Raw genomic sequence first — 18,909 nt, forward strand, 5'->3', positions numbered from 1 at the left:
ACCCCCGTCGGACTCCCAGGAAGGGCAGCAGAAAGGGACTGGTCCCTGCCCTAGAGGTCAAGGCAGCATGGGAAAGCACTACCTAAGGGTTCCGTCCTCCAAGAGCCAGGATCCTTGGATGAGACCCCCAGAGACAAGAGGCCAGCCTGTCCTCCAGAAGAACCCTCCCAACGCCGCAATCTGCAGCTGACTGGAGCCTAGACTTCCCGTTCAGGAGCTTGAGACGGCTCTTCCCCTTTATTCCCAAATTATCTGACACCTTAAAGCAATCAGAATCACGCTGGAAGGTCTCAGGAGCCCCAAGTAATTGAATCTATTAAATAGACACTTTCGGTTCTGTCCTCAGGGAGCAAAATCCGGAGGCAGAGCGAGGTGCAGAAATGAGACAGCTCTCCGTGTGTCTCCTCCTGTGGAGGCTGTGGGCCTGGGACGTGTGGGAACCAGAGGGGCTGTGTGCCAGTGTATGCGTGAGTGTGTGTGTGAGGTGGCCCTGCAGGCTGAGCCGGTCTGCACAGGAGCATTTGTTGGGTAGTGTGTTCATGTGTGTGCAGGGGGAGGATAAAAGTGTGTGCTTCTGTGAATTCTAAGGTGCATGTGAGATGGGCCTCAGGAGTTTCGCTAGGGCCAGATGACATGGCACTCAGAACTGGCAATGGGTTTTCCTTGTCAAGTGGCTCCCGGGTTGACATTTTAAGTGTATGCCCTTGGCTTCCATCAGAGAGCCACTTCAGAAGCCACGTGAGAACTACTGTACTAGGCCATGGTTAAAATACAACCGTGCTATGCAGTGGCCCTTGAGGGAGGGCCTAAGCTTTTCAAATTTAGCCCTAGGAACAAGGTTATCTCTATTGAAATGTGGCTACACAGCAGAACCAAACTCCCACCTGCCCAAATCCTACAAGGATGAGGTATTTGCCATGAATTTAAGTTCTCCTCATAGCATCTTAGGCATTTTCAACACGGCCATGGTTGGGTGGGGGAGGGGGACGGGAGGTGAGGCGGGGGGAGGGCTGGGATGAAGGAATGCCTGTGGACTGAAGCAGCCCCAAGGAGACCTCACATCTGCCATCCCAGCCGGAGGAACCCAGTGCAAGCTCTAGTTCACCCAAGGAAGAAGGTTAGCATTTTGGCAAACTGGCTATTTCCATGTAAAGTCTTATATTTTCTAATTTCTAATTGAACAGTTTTATTGAGTCTAGGCCACCTCTAGTCAACTTTGGAAGCAAGAGGATATGAATAATAAATGAATTTCTATTCAGATTAGGCACCAAGTCCCAAGCACCTAGGAGCTTGGTGCTGTACACTTGCAATCTGAGGAGGGCAATTCCAATCAATCAAACATTGACTGACTGGGCTCAAAAGTCCATGCAAGGCTTTGGCAGGGTCAGGCTCAATCCTGCAAGTCTTGGGGAGCTATCTGCCAAGGTGCTGGTTCCAATACAGGCGTACACAGTGCTGGGGGCCAGGGACACAGAGGACGGGCAGACAACGGTACCAAAGGCGGGAAGTCAGGTTAGAACAAGCCCTTCCTTAGGATGAAAAAGGCTGACAACTGAATCGGGCCTTGAAGGATGACTAGGATTTTGATGGATTAGGAAGGAAGAGGGAAGCTTAACGGTTACCACGACTCTGTGACTGGCCAGCGGCTGTGCTGGGCTTCTTGCCCAGAGGGCATTCTAGACAGAGCGGATGCCATGAGCAACACCACGGGGATACGCGTCTATGTGACCAACGCACTTGAAAACCAAGGCGCAGACCCGTGTGGCGGCAGGTAGGTGAGTGGGGCAGGAGAGGGGCCTCGGAATTTCCGGGAGGGCCAGAGCACATGGCCCCCTGAACACCAGCCAGGCCGGGAGCTTGGATTTTATCCTCTAGCCCACTGGGGACCACTAAAGGGTTCTAAGTCAAGAGTAACCTGCTCAGATGTCCCTTTTAGAAAGATATTATTAGGAGCAGAATGGAAGAGAGAGGAGACAAGACCGGAAGTATTGAAAACTGCTAGCTGGCTCTGAGGGAAGTCCAGGACAGAGATAAGCCAGCTCTTAGATGGGCCCTAAGCCAGAGCCCAGTCAGTGCCTTTTCAAAGCTGCTGGGCAGACATCGTGGCAATATGGCAGCATATGTGTGGGCGGCCAGACAATATGAATAACTGTAGGACATACAAAGACCATTGCCCTTTTACACGATTACAGTGCGATAACATAAGACTCACCAATGTCTTTGAAAATGTACGGTAAGCACTAGTAGAATGAAAAACATCTGTCTATTTTCCAAATCACTGCAGAAGATAATAGCAAATAAAAATCTCCACATCTCAAAAGAATGAGCCGTGGTCTGAAGGAGACATAAAACTCGGAAAGCTTAACACAAGGTACCAGGGATCAAGCCGGATGTAATGGTGCTGATGTGAATGCAAACGCAGAGCCTATGAGACTGGGTCACTCGTGACTGTCATTTGTCGGGTGCATGCTCCTTGCTGGGCACTTCTCTATGGTTCATAAGAGCTAGCATGGGCATGGGATGATGCAGGGGGACTCTCCAGGGCGGCTCTGAGTTCATAGACATCACACTCCAAAATGAGGTGGGATAACATCCACTGGGACTTAGAAAGGAGGCATGAAATCCTGGGTCCATGCCGTTAGCCAGCACCCACCTCTAGTACATGAACAATGGAAGAGGCTGAAGAAAGGGTTGGTGGAGGTTTAAGAGGAATTTTAGAGAGAGCCCCCAAGGACCAGTGAGCCCCAAGGGGTGAAGGTGCTTGAAGGAGACCCCCCCCCCTAAGAAAGCTTAATATGTGGCCACAACGGTCTTAGGGCCACAGTGCACGGGCATCTGATTCACACCTGGAAAATCCAAAGAGTGGGTGGCAGCTGGCTGCCCTGATGGCCAAGAGGGTGCTGCTGCTTCAGGGTCAGCCTGTGCCCCCAGGCGTGGGGCGAAGGACACGAGGTCTTGTCCTGAGGACCAATGGAGGTTCCAGCGTGAGGCCCAGATGTGACTGTCGTAGATCCCTGCCAGGAGGGCCCTGGTGGGGGGAGGTGACACTGGGGGAGGGGAGGAGCCCAGGCTTCCCAGGGCCTGAGCAAGGAACCATAGTGTCATATGAAGCTATGGGGAGAGAGGGTTACCCACATCCAGGAAGCTGTACTTGGGGGGACACCCCAGTGATGGAATGGTCTCTAAGAAACCACAGGAGCACCCCAATGAGAGAAAGACCCAGAGTGTGACACCAGCTCCTCAGTCAGGGAAGGACTTTCCTGCCCTCTCCCCTCCTCTTCCCCTCCCCGCCTGCTCCTTGGAAAGGGTCAGAGCTGCAAGCTCAACCCGTACCTGCAGGCAGCGGGCCTGCAGCACTGTGATGGGCAAGAGGCGTTTCTGTTGCTGAAGTTCAAAGGTTTTTTAATGACAATGGACAGAATGACTTTCGGTTACCTGGAAATGCCCAAGAAGGCCATGGGACTTACCTGCAATTTCATCTAGATTTAGGAGGGGGGGGGGGGGAGCATAGTATAACATTAAAGAGACTGTGGGAGACAAAAATAAGGTTTGCTTTGATGATGACATCTCATGAGTCACCTCTCCAACCAAGCAGTTCCATGTGGCTTCGCTCGCTTCATCCTCGCAACAACACTGTGAGGTATTATTATCCCCATTTCACAGAAGAAGAACAGGAAGTTACATAACCTTCGAAGTCACACAAATAATAAGTGAAAGCGTTCACATGGAAACCCAGCAGAGGGGCGTTCCGGAGCCCGCAGGCTTCACTGCTGGCCTCCAGAGAAAGCCGCGGGATGGTGGCCTCAGCCTTTGACTCAGGAATTCCCGTTCTGGAAATCTAGCCACGGAAAATAGCCAATGGAAAAAAAGTTATGCACAGAGACCGTCATCGCAGCTTTACTGCTAATGGGGGAAACGGGCAGGAGTGGGGCTGCACAATGTCTAGCAGGTGGGACTTGGTTGAGTCAGTAATTCTACGTTCACAGGGTGGATCACTTCGCATCCTCTACGGGGAATTTAATGTCAGGGAACAGGTTTATGAGACGGGACACACTATTGTAGGGAAGTGAAAAGTCCTATAAAGAAGCTCCTCGCGCTGGCACATACGTGAACGGCCTCATAAAAAGTTGCTAAGGGCGAGAAAGACACAGACAACTCTGTGTGTGAGCTGTTACATAATGATCGGCTAGGCCCGTGGTCGGCAAACTGCGGCTCACGAGCCACATGCGGCTCTTTGGCCCCTTGAGTGTGGCTCTTCCACAAAATACCACGGCCTGGGCGAGTCTATTTTGAAGAAGTGGTGTTAGAAGAAGTTTAAGTTTAAAAAATTTGGCTCTCAAAAGAAATTTCAATCGTTGTACTGTTGATATTTGGCTCTGTTGACTAATGAGTTTGCTGACCACTGGGCTAGGCCACCCTGGGGACCACACCTCCCTTTCCAGCTGGTTCCTCCCTCCAGGGCTCAGGCCTCCTCTTAACTCCAGCTTTTGGCTCCTGAGATCTCCCAGGGACCCCTAAACAGCGCACCCCAACATCCCCAACACCACAGTGGGGGAGACAGACAGTAAGTACTATTGGTACACAATAGATTTGGTAAACAAATAAACACGATTTTAAAAGCCATGCAGTTGAAACACCCTTAGTCACCCAGCGTGGCGTGATATATTGCCACGATGACAACCAGCTGGCCACACTCTAATGCATCGGGCACAGAAGACGTCTTCACTGTCCAGCCAGGTTATTTATCTCGGAGGAAGGCAGGGAAGTGTGGGAAGGGAGCGGAACCTTCGTACCTGCCCCTCTCTCACTTCGCCAGCTGCACTCTGGGGATCTGCTCAGCCGGCCCAGGCTGGGGGCTGGAAGTCCCAGAGCTGAAGCACAGTGGCCAGTCCTGGGGAAGCTTCCACTGTCCCCAGCCATGCCCTCCTGCCCCTTCCCCACAGGGCCTCTAAGCCCAGCCCTCCTGGGTGCCGGCTCCGAGGATATAAATTGGCAAGGCCTCTGGGGAGGCGTGCCCAGGGCCCCTGCGCAGCCGGCAAGCGGGGGGGGGGGGGGGGGGGGGGTTGTTTCGCCAGCGTTATTGGATTTGCAGATAAGCAACAAGGAATTAAGCTGATCAGGGAGAGGGGCAGAGAGCTCTCATTTGTCCCTAATGCAGGGTTTATCTAGCAGAGACCTCTTCTTTGTCAGACAGAGCCACTGCCTTTGTGTCCTCCAGCAAAGAACATTTTATTCTGCAACCTTTCCGGAAAGCCTATGAGTCTGCACTTTCGACCTGTTTCCCCGCCCCATCATCTAAGAAAACCATGGTTCTTTAAAATGGAAAATGCATTTTGAAACAATCCTACTCTGAATTCAAAAACCAGGCTTTCTAACAAGAGGAATCAGACGCTGAAGTACATTTCAAACTATTGGCAATGTTTACGATCCCCAAACACCCTCTTTTCACTCCATGGCCCTTCCTTTTGTTGTGAAAGGTTCATAAAGATCAAGCTCCAAGGCCACCAGCTCACGGAAGAAGCGATGTCCTGAAAGGAGGTGCTATGGGGTTCGAGTGAAACGGGCTTCGTTTTCCCATTTCTAAAGTGGGGATAAAAGTTCAAAGGCCTATATAGGCAGCAGGTACAGAGGAAAGAACACCAGACCCAGATTCCAGGCCTGACTCTACTACTAATGTGCTGTGTGACCTTGAGTATACTGCCTCTCTGTGCCCCATGAAAATCAGCAGGTGGGATGGTCTCAAAGGCTACCTTCCAGCAACTAAATTTCTCTGACATTTTGACTCTTTACAGCAGGGCAGTGAGGAGACAGGAGAAGACGATTAATTATAGTTTGCACAACCCTGAAACAAGGGTACAAGTCTTGCGTTTTATAGAAGAAACACAGAGCAGTGAGAACATGCTGGACGTAGGAATTCCCGTCATCTTTGTGATGCTAACTCACTGGGTGGCCAGGGACCACTCACCGGGCTGGCCTCGGTCTCCTCATCTGTTAAGTGGGAACGATGCATGTGTTGCCCCACTGCACAGGGCGTGTGAGGCTGGACTGAGAAAACGAACGTGAACCTGTGATGCTGTGTCGCAAATCCACAGGACCACAGAGATGTGACAACATTCAGTAATTAGAGCTCCCACTTCCCAAGCCCTCGAGCAGGCCGGCGCTGTGCTAAGTGTTACATGTATTATCGCATTGACTGCTCACAGTGACCCCGAGGAGCTATTACCCAGAAGGAAGCGTAAGCGCTGCGGGTGGTCACAACAGCAAGGATTTCCTCAGCCTCCGCCAAGGCCTGTGGCCAGGGGCCTGGGCCCGTCTCAGCTGAGAATGAGAACAGGCAGTCCTGGGGGCTGCCCTGCCTGGGCTCCAGGAGGGAGGAGAGGGCCCTGAGTGCCTCCGACCCTGCACGGCGGGGGGGGGGGGGGGGGGGGGACAGGCCATGTGCAGCCCCTTTTAGACGCCTTTGGGTGAGATCACACCCGGGCTGGTGGGTGGGGCTGGGGCTGGGGCAGTATCTACCTCTGCCTTTCTCCATCTCCCGGCTGCTTCAGACTTCTCTACCCGATTCCCAGTCCGCATCATAGCCCACCTTCCTGCCACGTCTCCCTGCCTGATCCTGCCACCCCGAGGCTAGCAAAGAGTGGGTGCCCTAGGGACAGGGGCTCCGCTCAGTGAGATGTGGCCCTTAATTCAGACCTGGACATTGAAGCCAGATGGCCCTGACCTAGCCTTCATATTCATCGGGACTTCTGAGGTCTCCCTGGAGACGGGCAAGCTGCACCGTCCTCAGAATGGACTTTTAAGGTATCCATTCCCCAGCAGGCAGGGCCCTGGGAGGTGCTGTGCGTTCCTCTGCCCCAGTCTTAGAGAGAGAGAGAGAGAGAGAGAGAGAGAGAGAGAGAGAGAAACATCAATGTGAGAGAGACACATGGATTGGTTGCCTCCTGTAGGCACCCAGACCAGGGCCAGGGATTGAGTCTACAACAGAGGTACTTGCCCTTGACCACAATCAAACCTGAGACCCTTCAATCCACAGGCCGATGCTCTATCCACTGAGCAAACCAGCTAAGGCTGCCCCAGTCTCTTGACCACATGCTCCAAGATGGCCCAGGTCTCTGCACTTGGTGCCAGCTCCCTATACTCACATCTCAGCTCATTGGCTGTTTGTGAGCTCTCAGTACCCATTTCTCTGGCTCAACCCAACCTACTCTTAACTTTCCCCACCCCACCTCTTAGCTCTGATACAGTATAACATCCACCCGTCCCCCACCAGGCAGGCGACCAGAAACCTGCCGATGTCACAGGCTAACATCCTCACTTGATCCGAAGATGCGTTCATGTCCTGGACTTCCGGAAACCTGAGTTCCAGGCCCTCCTACATGACCACAGGCAAATCTTGACTTAGTCCTCTTGGCCTCAATGCATCTGTCTACGAGGTGAGGGAGTTGGGTTCATGCCTAAGGCCCCCAATATCACTAGATTCCATTATCAAGGGCCCCGTCTGACAATTTCCATGAAGGGACACCCGTGTCTCACCTCCCACCCCAACTGCCCCAAGAGGGCTAAGAACACCTAGACCAGGCTTACCTGGCTCTCACACCCCCAAGCAAAAGGCATGATGAGCAGAGACCCGCCCCTTACCCAGCCACACACCAGAAGACAGATGGGAGGGACTGGGAGGTGATCTGAATTCCCTCCTTCCCTCCCACAAAAATAGGGTAGAGGTGATAAGCATAAATGAACCACCCAAAGGAAAAGTGAACAGACAAGTCCCAGAGAAACTCCAAACCGCCACAGACATGTGAAAAACTGGCACCTTGAGATCCCCTCCCGGCCCCAATGTTTAATCCATCACCAGGTGCAGTTGCTGTTAAATCCTGGGTATCTCTTCCACCAGTCCCTGTCTCACCCTCTCCAACGCCACCACCCTCATCCAAGCTACGTCCCCGGTGGCATGCTAGCGTGCTTCAGAGTGTACACCCTGGAGCCAGGTCTGGGGCTTCAAACCAGGCTCTGCCACGGATTCCTTGTGTAGTTGGGGACTCAATCCTATATAATAAAAGTGTAGTATGCAAACTGTCCCCTGGAACGCCCCCTACTTGACCGGGAGTTCTTCCGGGAGTTCAACCAGGGGGCAGGACCGGCCAGGGGAAGGGAGGGAGTACCCGGCCAGCCGCCCACCAGCTGCTAGGTACCCTACCAGTGCACAAATTTCGTGCACTGAGCCTCTGGTAGTTAATATAAATGTAAACCACTTCCGGCAGTGCCCGGCCCACAGTAAGGCGATGTGAGTGAGCTGTTATATAATGATCTGTGCCCCCTTTCCCTCCTGCCTCCCTGCTGTCTGTTCTCACATGGCAGCGAGTGATTCTTCCCATAATGCAAACCAACCAGTGCACCTGCTGCCTAAAATGCTCCACTGCCTTCCCTTGTTCACTGACCCCAAATTTTTAAGTGTCTTTTCCATGTTCAGAGCCGTGAGTTAAGTGTCCAATTGATCTGTGTCGATGCCCAAGATTAGGGCAGCCTGGGACAAACTATTTCTCGGCCCTTCATTCCTCTATATAACCCAGGTAAAGATGATCTGGCGGGGGTGTGGGGAAGGAGGCAGGGAGGAGACTAGATAAGAAAAGTGAAGAAAATTCTCATAATGATGGTTAATGAGAAGAGGACCAGTCCCCCTAGATATTAAACTATATCATAAGGGGACAACTGAAACAGTGACAGACACAGATGTCACATGAGCTTCAATGGAAGGAAGGAAGCAACCCAGGAATATGCCCCGTTCTCTAGAAAAGCTCCATTTAGACGCTAATTTACAAAAAGTACTAAATAAGAAAATGAGTGTGCAAAGTTGTGATGACAAATGTGGGAACTAAAGCGCCCGTGTGGTTACCTGTACGGGAGAAGGAAACGTTCCAGAGCTGGGACTGCACTGCTTTTCAGTCTAAGTAACCATGGCGACTACAGTAGGTGTCTTATGTAGAAAAGGAGCAAAGACTAGACCAGGCGTCCTCAAACTACGGCCCGCGGGCCACATGCGGGTGTTTTTGCCGTTTGGGTTTTTTACTTCAAAATAAGATATGTGCAGTGTGCATAGGAATTTGTTCATAGTTTTTTTTTAAACTATAGTCTGGCCCTCCAACGGTCTGAGGGACAGTGAACTGGCCCCCTGTTTAAAAAGTTTGAGGACCCCTGGACTAGACAGTCAGGTCAGCAAAGCAGAAGGTACCCTGAACTAGAAGCCGGGGCTCGGCATTCTAGTCACTTCTTCCTGCGGAGGGACCCTGGGCTGGGTCTCCCTCTTCTGGGCTCAGCCTGTTTCAGAGATAAAGAATTCCTGCGGATGACCTCCCCGGGCCCTCCCACTCAGCCCTCCGGGGGTGCGACGGTCTGGGATCGGGCCCTATTGCTGGCTTCAGCAGATTTAGACGGAGAACTAAAAGATCACTCTGACCTTTCCTGCCCAATCACCAAGCGACAGGGTCGGCCGGCCCGAGTCACTTCAGCTGGCCCGAGTCACTTGTCTGCCCCCAGCCCGGTCGGTCACTGGGACCCGGAGATGACAGGGCGCCGGCCTGTGAAGATCACGGGGCAGTGGAGGACACGGACGGATGCAGACATAACAACCCGCAAAGGCAGGGGGAGCCAGCCCAGCCAGAGAGAAGGTGCGGGGCTGCGGGGCTCAGGGCAGAGGGCAGCAGAGCCTGGCCGGGGTCAGCAGGGCTCTGCAGCAGACACCGCATCTGAGGCTGGACAGAGGTTTAGGGAACGCTCCACAGGGGAAAGGCTGCCCGCGGGTGCCCAGTGAGACCTCAGCCCAGTGCCTGAGCCCACCTGCTGGCACTTGCCGCTCGAGGAACACCCTGTGTGTGAGAGAGAACTGCTATGTGCCCATTCTGCTGCTGGCCATGCCCCGGAGCCCCCACAGGTCCCAGGGGCCTCGGGCAGCCTCCTGCTGGGCACCCCTCCGCAGCCAGCTCTAGGATGACACGATTGGTCACAGACGGAAACAGTCAGAGCTCTGTTCCATGTCCATCACACCTGGGTCGCAGAGAGAAGTCCCTCACAGTGAGATGATTCCAAGGTTTACAGGGGTGTCCGCAGCCACACAGACCACAGTCACACAGGCATGGACCTCCTACGATGTGCATGAGCAGTGGTAGTGCTCTCCGCGACTTATCGCTAGCCCTCACGCACTCTGGAAGTGAGGTGGTAATATATCCATTTTTCAGTTAAGGAAACCGAGGCTCAGAAATTGGCTAGGATTAGCCATCCACTTGCTGCTTCCCGGGTTGTACATGCACCTGGCTAAGTTCACCACGACCCCCGGGCCAGATTAACCAGAAGCTGAGGTCCAGCTCTGCTCCTGGATTTACCAAAGAGCACACGGCCCCCTCTCCACCGCCACCGCGTCCCCTACTCCCCGCCCAAGGTCTAGGGCGAAAGCCCACCTGGACCGAGAGACACCGACCTGCTCTACTAGTAGATACGGGAGGAGGCGTTTGCTGAACAACTACTATCTATGCTGAGCACATCCAGGTATTCTTTTCCATTTGATCTTCTCAACCACCCGATAATGAATATCCCCATTTTACAGAAGGGAAAGCTGAGGCTCAGAGATGTTAAACTGTGGTTGCATGGTAACATATTGTGCCAGGACCAGACCAGGTTACCTGAACCTGAAGTCCACACTTCTGCTGCACCAAACCACTTCTCCGTGTAGTTGCCATTGGAGAGGTTCTGGGGCACCTGCCAGGTCTCCTCTGTCCGTGACCACCTGCCACGGCCCTGCTCAAGCCCGGCCCCGCGAGCAGCAGGCCAGGGATGACAGGGAAAGGGGATCTGCTTCCTGCCCAAAGCCCAGAGGACCTTGCTGAGCCAGGCCAGCTCTCTGCTGCCACGAGAGGCTGAGGGGACAGGAGTCCTGCCCGAATCCAGTGCTAGGCTGCAATGCTGAGGCCCTGGCCAGCTTTGCCGATTCCCCTCTGAGAGATGGGGCCCTGCTGTCTCTACCATATTCTGATCCTGGGTCCTCCCCTCCCCAGTTCCTGCGTCAACTGGACAGGCCCTTGCTATGGGGACTCCAAGACCCCCTGTTACACCAATGTCCCTATTGCTCCATCCTACCCAGGACACCTTGAACATGTCTCTTTGTCCTCAAGTTTTCTGAGTCCTTGGATATTGACTCTGGCTGCTGACCTCATGCCCTATACTTGTTTTCAGTGCCCACCAGCCATGTCTGTCCGGACTTATCCACTGCCTTCATCTGGTCTATTCTGAGACCCCAAGTTTCCATCTCCGGGTTTCATGCCCCCGAACCTCACTGCCTCTGTCTTGAGTCCCTGATATCACCATTGAGCCCTCCTAACATGACGTGCAGGCAACCATCTTGGGCCCTGACGTGGGTCAATGTACCCCCAACACACTCCTTGTCCCAAACTCCCACGCTTGAACCCCAGCCAAGATACGCGGGCCCAGACTTCCCGGCCTTCACCCAGCCACCGCCAAAGCCCTGGTTGGACACACAGTGGACAGACCCTTGGCGCAGCTTTCCACCCCGTCACCCCCACCCCCATCATCCAGATCCAGATAACAGGCAAGTATCCTGCCAAGCCCCATGCCACGGCCATCGCACAGCATGGTGACCTGGGCACCGAGAGGCCCACGGCCGGGCAGGTGGCCATGCAGCCCCCCAACAGAGCCCGTCCCCCTCCCCTTCATCTCAGTCTCCACCCAGGACCCGTGCTGCTGCTGTCAAACACACTGGCCGCTCGGCCTCCGAGCACGTGGAACGGTGGCCCTGGGTGCCCGCTGCCCGCACATCCCCTGCAGGGTCCTCAGAGAACACCCCGCTCCACCAGTCATGACAGGAACGCACCGTGAAGACCGCTCCCAGCGCGGCTCCTGACCAACGTGGCCAAATGGGAAAACTCAAAGCAAAACGAGCCTTCACATCGGAGGGGACAGCCAGGCATGATCGGTGTGGTGGTAAATGGGTTCATTATTTCTGGAGACCTGTCTTGTAATATGTGACAAAAAGCATAACGCTGCTCATGCCCTTTGACCTAGTAACTCCACTTGGGGAAGGCTTCCCAGTAAAATATTAAGCAAGTAATTTGTACAGAGATATTCATAGCAGTGATATTTATAATAGCAAGAAATTGGAAAGAGCCCAAAGGCTCAGCACTTGGGGATTAACCGAGCAAACTGGGTCGTGTGAGCACCTCGATGCTTTGCGCCAGGAGGCGTGGACGTGTGCGGGGTCCGGAGGAATGTGCATCCTGGGGAGGCGTGGATGTGTGCGGGGTCCTGAGGAATGTGCATCCTGGGGAGGCGTGGATGTGTGCAGGGTCCGGAGGAATGTGCATCCCAGGGAGGCATGGACGTGTGCAGGGTCCGGAGGAATGTGCATCCCGGGGAGGCGTGGACGTGTGCAGGGTCCGGAGGAATGTGCATCCTGGGGAGGCGTGGACGTGTGCGGGGTCCCAAGGAATGTGCATCCCGGGGAGGCCAGACGGGACATAAACCAGCTCAGACCAGCTCAGACTCCAGCTTCACCATGGCAACGTTCAGTCGGTTATTTTATGTTGATTCAGTGAAGTCAGTAATCTTCCTGGTAATTAGGAGGGCTTTCGAGGTCATTTTAAATTAAGTGGTTTCTTTTTTTAAAAGGCATTGGAAATGTTAAAAAGGAACGGTGTTGATGAAATTTCATAACTACCCTTGGGCATGCTCACCTTCCATGAAGTTCTGTCTCTAACCTCTATTCTCCTTATGTCTGAGCAAAAGGAGCCAGGCTCGCCCGCAGGACTGAAAGGGGGTGGTGTCCAGGCTGGTATAGACCCAGGTGCCCAGGGCTCAGCCACGGGCCTGGTGGGAGGCCCCAGACAGACGCTGGGATGCGGGAGCCCCTCCTCCTCAGGCTCTGTCCCCTCCTCCCGGTGTCTTTCTCCCTCCAGGGCTGGCCTGTGCAACATGCACTCTCTGATGGGCTCAGGAAGAGGTTACTGAGGGCACGCTGGGTATTCCCTCCCGTAAAATCCTGGACGACCAGACATCTTCAGGAACCAAAGTATGAGTGTCCAATGCGAGCAGAAGCCTGGGCTCCCACACGCCCACAGTAAGACTGGCCCAGGGCCCGTGTCCCCTAGAGCAGTGGTCGGCAAACTCATTAGCCAACAGAGCCAAATACCAACAGGACAACGATTGAAATTTCTTTTGAGAGCCAAATTTTTAAACTTAAACTTCTTCTAACGCCACTTCTTCAAAATAGACTCGCCCAGGCCGTGTTATTTTGTGGAAGAGCCACACTCAAGGGGCCAAAGAGCCGCATGTGGCTCGCGAGCTGGTTTACCGACCACGGCCCTAGAGAGATGGTTTCCTCATTCAGCTACCGCTTCCCATCAAAACCACCTGGAGGTTTGAAAAAATAGACTTCTGGGCTCCGTCCCAGACTCTACAGGGGCAGGGCCCAGGAATGTGCATTTTAGGACTCTCCCAGAGGTTTCCCTGAGGCAAATCACTGTTCTAAAGGCTTTGATGCCTCACAAAGAAATCACGGCCTCCCTTCCTGGTTCCTGAATTCAGAGGGCTCTTATTTGGGGCCAAACACCAGCTTGCAGTCAGCGCGTCATGGAAGAGACCACAACCCCTAACATGTGTATATGCACACGTGACCCTCAAGGGAAGGCCCCAGCCCAGGGGCCTAGAGCATGAGGGCCGGCCCTTTAATGGCCCCTGAGATTACTGGGGCTCCCTGGTTCCCCAGAAGCCCCGAGCCAGCCTCTGCCTGGGCCCAAACACTCCTGTCTCCCTGACATCGCTAGCCTCCCAGCTCTCTGGGTCCCCCATGAGAGCTGCAGGTCACCTGCTGCAGGTGCTCCCGGCCTGTGCCTGGGTCCCGGGGGGAGCAGAGGGCCTGCGCCCCGCCTGCCGAGGGCATACTTACGGAGTCATTTTATAGAGCTGCGTCCTCCGCTCAAACAGCGACCCTCCCCAGGCCCAGGGCCACAGCCCAGCCACGGGCGTGGCCGGGGCAGACCTGGTGTCACAGCCCCCTGTCTCCACGACACTCTTCAGCTTCACATTGGTGCTCGAGTCCCCCAGCCTGTTGTCAGGAAACACCGAGAGTCGTCACCCCGCCCCCATCCAACCACCCTGCCGAGGAGGCACTGGGTGAAGTGGCCTCCATGGTCCTGGGAACGGAGAGAGCAGGGGGGGCACGGGGAGGAGGGGCCCTCCGAGGGGTCCTGGAGCGCTGTTCTGAGCCCTATCTACTACACGGGCCACTTCCGAGAGCTTCCTCCAAACTGGGCCCCTGGCAGCAGAGACCTGGGGGGCCCTGGGGCTCTCAAAGGCCCTGTCTTCACGTTGGAGTCCTGGGGCCCAGGGGGGCCTGATCTGGGAGCCTGAATCCCTTAGGGCAGGGGTCCTCAAACTTTTTAAACAGGGGGCCAGTTCACTGTCCCTCAGACCGTTGGAGGGCCGGACTATAGTTTAAAAAAAAACTATGAACAAATTCCTATGCACACTGCACATATCTTATTTTGAAGTAAAAAAACAAAACGGCAAAAACACCCGCATGTGGCCCGCGGGCCGTTGTTTGAGGACGCCTGCCTTAGGGGGTGGGGCAGGGGCAGGACAACCCCCTGAGAGGGTAGTGCATCTGGGACACAAGCTTGAATGGAAGGGGCACGGGGCAAACAAGCATGGCCTTTGGCCCCTCTGAGCAGGGTCCCAGGGCGAGGGTGTGCGCCTCTCAGAGGCCCTGCCTTGAGGGAGGGGAGCCACACACGGGCTTCTTGGGCTGAGAGGCCACTAGATTGAAGGGTCCTCATGTTTCATGTCAGGGCCCTGGAAAAGCATTCTGTCCCCTCGTGGGGCCTCCCCTCACCACCCTCCCCCTCGCTGGTCTGGGCCCAGCGTCGCCTCCGGTTGACTGATAATGCCCCACTGTCCTGGGGTTTGGGGGAACCTGGGTGAGGGAGGAGGTGGGGGCAGCCGGGGCACGGGCTGAGGCCTCTAGCACACGGTGGGCACTGTCACGGAGCCCAGGCTTTGGGAAGAACCTGACGTTTCCGTCCTGTTCGGAGAACCCTTGCTCTGTCTTTGTAGAAACAATGGCAGAGAACATCAAGGAGCAGGGAGGCCGCCGGCGGCTTCGCCCTCACACCGTGTGTCCTGGGAGCCACAGGGAAGGGTCAGCAGCACATGGACCCACTCAGGGTGCACTGATGGCTGAGGCTGGTGACCCCCCGCGTCCCCCTCCCCCACCCTGCTAGGAGGAGGGAGCAAGCTGAGCTGCACCAACTGCTAAAATCGCCCGCAGCTAGGCAGAGCCGAGTCCGATGGGACCGTGGGTGTAACCACAGCTGGACTACATGGGGAATGGGTGGCGAGGCTCACACTGTATCTGCAGGGGGATATTCGGTTTCCTCGTCGTGTTTTATTACTCGTCAGGCCCCACCAGGGTCTGTGTTGACAAGGATTCACAGACTTGGGATCCGCGCACCCCAACACAGGAAAAGGGAGCAGCTGTGGATGAAGCTGAGGTAGGGCAGGGCTGGAGAGCCACCCCCTCAGCCTCTTCCCTTCTCCCCAAGCTTCCCTAGGGATATTTCTGGGTGACCCGGGGGCTCCACATGTCATTGAAAGTCACTGGTCTGGTACAACCTTCCCATTTGCAGACGATGAAGCTGAGGCCCAGAGTGGGCAGTAATTTGCCAAAGGTCACACAGCAAGTTGGTAGCAGAGCCAGGACTGGAGCTAGAACTAAGGCCCCATGACTCCTAATCACTATGGCCTCCAGCTCCTGGAGGAAGGCAGCCGGCCACCCTGTCCATGGTTCTGAACTCCTCCGACCTTCTCCCGCCCACTGCCTGCCTCTCCTGCAAGGAGGGACCTCACGGCTGGGCCACCCTTTCCAGAAATGAGGCCAAGACAGACACCGGCATTCTTGGCCCTTCATGGCTGGATCCATGTTCTGACACTCTTCTCATGCTGTGTTCTCCCAGGTGACCGCTCCACTCCCGTGCTCCCCCACCTGTCCTCCATGGGCTCTCACTTCCTGATGGTTCTCCTGAGCCCCAAAGGCCTCTGGGCCCCTCCAGAAGCACCCCTAACTCACCAGCTCCAAACTCGAACATATCTCACTCCAGACATGCTCTTCCTCCTGTTTCCTGGCAACACAAATGGCCTCACCATCCACTCGATTGCCCCAGAAACCCAGATGCCAAAACCAAGCCAAACAAAAACAAACAAACAAAGAAACCCAGATGCCACCCTAACTCCTCCCTCCTTCATCTGGCCCTGGGACGCCCTCCATCAGCCCCCTCCTCTCTGTCCCCAATCCCTCTATCCGGGGTCAGGTCTCCGGTCTCTCCAGCCTCCTCCCCGTCTCTCCGCTCCACAAGCATCACACTTTTCAACACCAATCTGAACAGATCACTTGTCTGCTAACAAGGGTCCTTCCACGGCTCCTCCTTCCACAGGACAGAATTCAAACCCCTCGTGAGGCTTGCGAGGCTGCGTGAGCTGCCCTCCCTGCAGGCCGGCCCGCCTCTGCTTGCTCCAGCCAGCCTGAAAGTCTCCTTGCAGATCTCCCAACAGAACGTCATCGTCCTCATCTCCCTGCCCCTGCACGCACCCTCTCCTCTCCCCAGGTCAATGTTTCCCCACGCGTGTCCTGAGGGTCACCTGCTTCACCTCCCCCTGACATACTGCAGACTCCCGGTCACGGCCCTGCCCAGACCTACTGAAAGAGAGCCCGTGCATTTTCCACAGAGACCCAGGGGTGCCGCGCACTAAATGCTGAGCAGCACCGTTCTGGGTGAAACACCTGTACGTTCCAGGGAGTGGCTGGCTGTGACTGGGTGTGGCCTCCTCTTGGCTGGGAGCTCCATGCAGGCAGGAACCATGTCTTCCCCTTCCCTGTGAATCCTCAGCCCCTGAGGTAGCGAGTGCTGAATGAATGGGGGCAGCAGGTGAGTGAGTCCCAATGCCCATGCCCAGGACTCGCTTATCTGGAAATCTGGGAGGCTGCTCCCAGGGCCTCTGCTCCCGCCCCCAACCTCAGCCCATGGACAATGAAGGAGACATGCTGGGGTGAGGGTAACATGGGGCCGCCCGGGAGCTTTAAATAGTGATGTTTAACACCCGGCTCTCCAAAAACTGTCTGCATGTATATATACATACGTTTATTGTAAATTTTGCTGATATAAAGGATGTATAGTACACAATTTACAATTAAAAATTCCACAGAGCCAAATGATTGTCCCAGAAATCAATGCACTCATCGATTTTCCTCTTACTCTTTATCTGGAGCCAACCTAGGGTTACCATGACAAACGAGTGTAGCTCCAATCTGAATGCTGGTGGATATTTTCATTTAACAGGTAAGATGATGAAACAACCAAGACAGGTCAGAACTTCCCTCGCCCATCCATGGCTTGAGTGGCTTCTTTGCTGAGCTGGCTAGTAGTTTTTGAATAGTGGAAGGATGTGTCTTTAATACTTTGTTCTATTCCCATGAAGCAGCTATAGACATGACAAACTTTAAAATTCAATCTGCGTTAGTAACATTTTCCCATCACTTTTTAAGTCTAGACAAGCAACAACATAGCAATTTAATTCTTACTAATGGCTGTCTAACACCTGGCTCACAGCAATGTTCCTTCATTGTGCAGTTGATTCTCAGGAGCCTATGGGAGCCAGCTCCTGGGCAGGAACCCTAAGGAACTGAGCCTGACCCACCATGACCTGCTGGGCACCAGAGGGACAGTCCCCCCACCACCACCCTACCCTCCAGCATCTAGGCTGTGAGCTGCCGGAAATGAGGTGGTGCTGGTGTCCCCCATGAGCCTCAGGTTCCTCAACGTGGAGGAGAAAAGTCATGACCACTGACTCCTAAGTGTAGGGAGGGTTCTATGCCCACTTATCCCTTCTCCCCCCACACTCTACACTCATGCGCTGTTCGCTTCCATCATTCCACCAACATACTCACACACACACTACCTCACACACACCATGCACATATTTTGACCTGCACATAGCCCTCCACCTCCCAAACCACATACAATCACAGGTCAGCCCCTTCTAGACCATGCACAGACAAGCTCACATGCATACACATACATATTTAGCCTCCAACTATATCTCATACACAGCCATTATCCACATACCGAACCACCATACCATAATGTTCACACATATATACCTACCCAAAACTCCTTCACATACTTCATACATGCATTCTCCCCACCAAGTACCTATTACCCCCACTCAAAGCACTTCACACGTCAACAGACACCTTATTCTACCCACCACATATCCCCACCCAATATACCACACACTCAACTCTAGACACACCACACACACCTCCTCCCCTCCCCGCACATACACATACTCACCACGCATGTCATCTGTTTCTCTCCACACTCGCATACCACGGGTGCTCAAACATACACAGAGCTCACATGCTGCCATGTTCCAAGACAAAGGACACTCCCCAGCCCCCTAAGCCCACGCCCTAGATCAGGAGCATGCGGGGGTCCTGGCAGCAGGAGGCAGGAAAGCTGCAGTGAGCTCCCCTGGGTGACAGCTCACTTCCCTGGAGCTCAGGGCCTGGCCGGAGGCACAGAGAGGACACAAGGCCTGGGAAGGGATGGGTCAGGGCTGTGGCTAAACACCTTGGAAGCTTCCCTCAGATCAGCCTTAGGTGCAGGTGGCTCCAGCAGCCCACCTCCTCCCTGCTCTCCCCAGCACCCCACCTCCAACCCAGATGCCCGCCTGCTTTGGGATGCTCCATGGGCCTGCGGGCCTTGCTCGGGCTGCAGTGAATGCCGTCAGGCTCTCCTGGCTCCCAGGGAGGATCAGAGGGCACAGGGTCCCGGGGGAGAGGGCTCTCAGCTG

Source organism: Cnephaeus nilssonii (assembly GCF_951640355.1).
Source record: "Cnephaeus nilssonii genome assembly, chromosome: 13".
NCBI lineage: Eukaryota > Metazoa > Chordata > Mammalia > Chiroptera > Vespertilionidae > Cnephaeus > Cnephaeus nilssonii.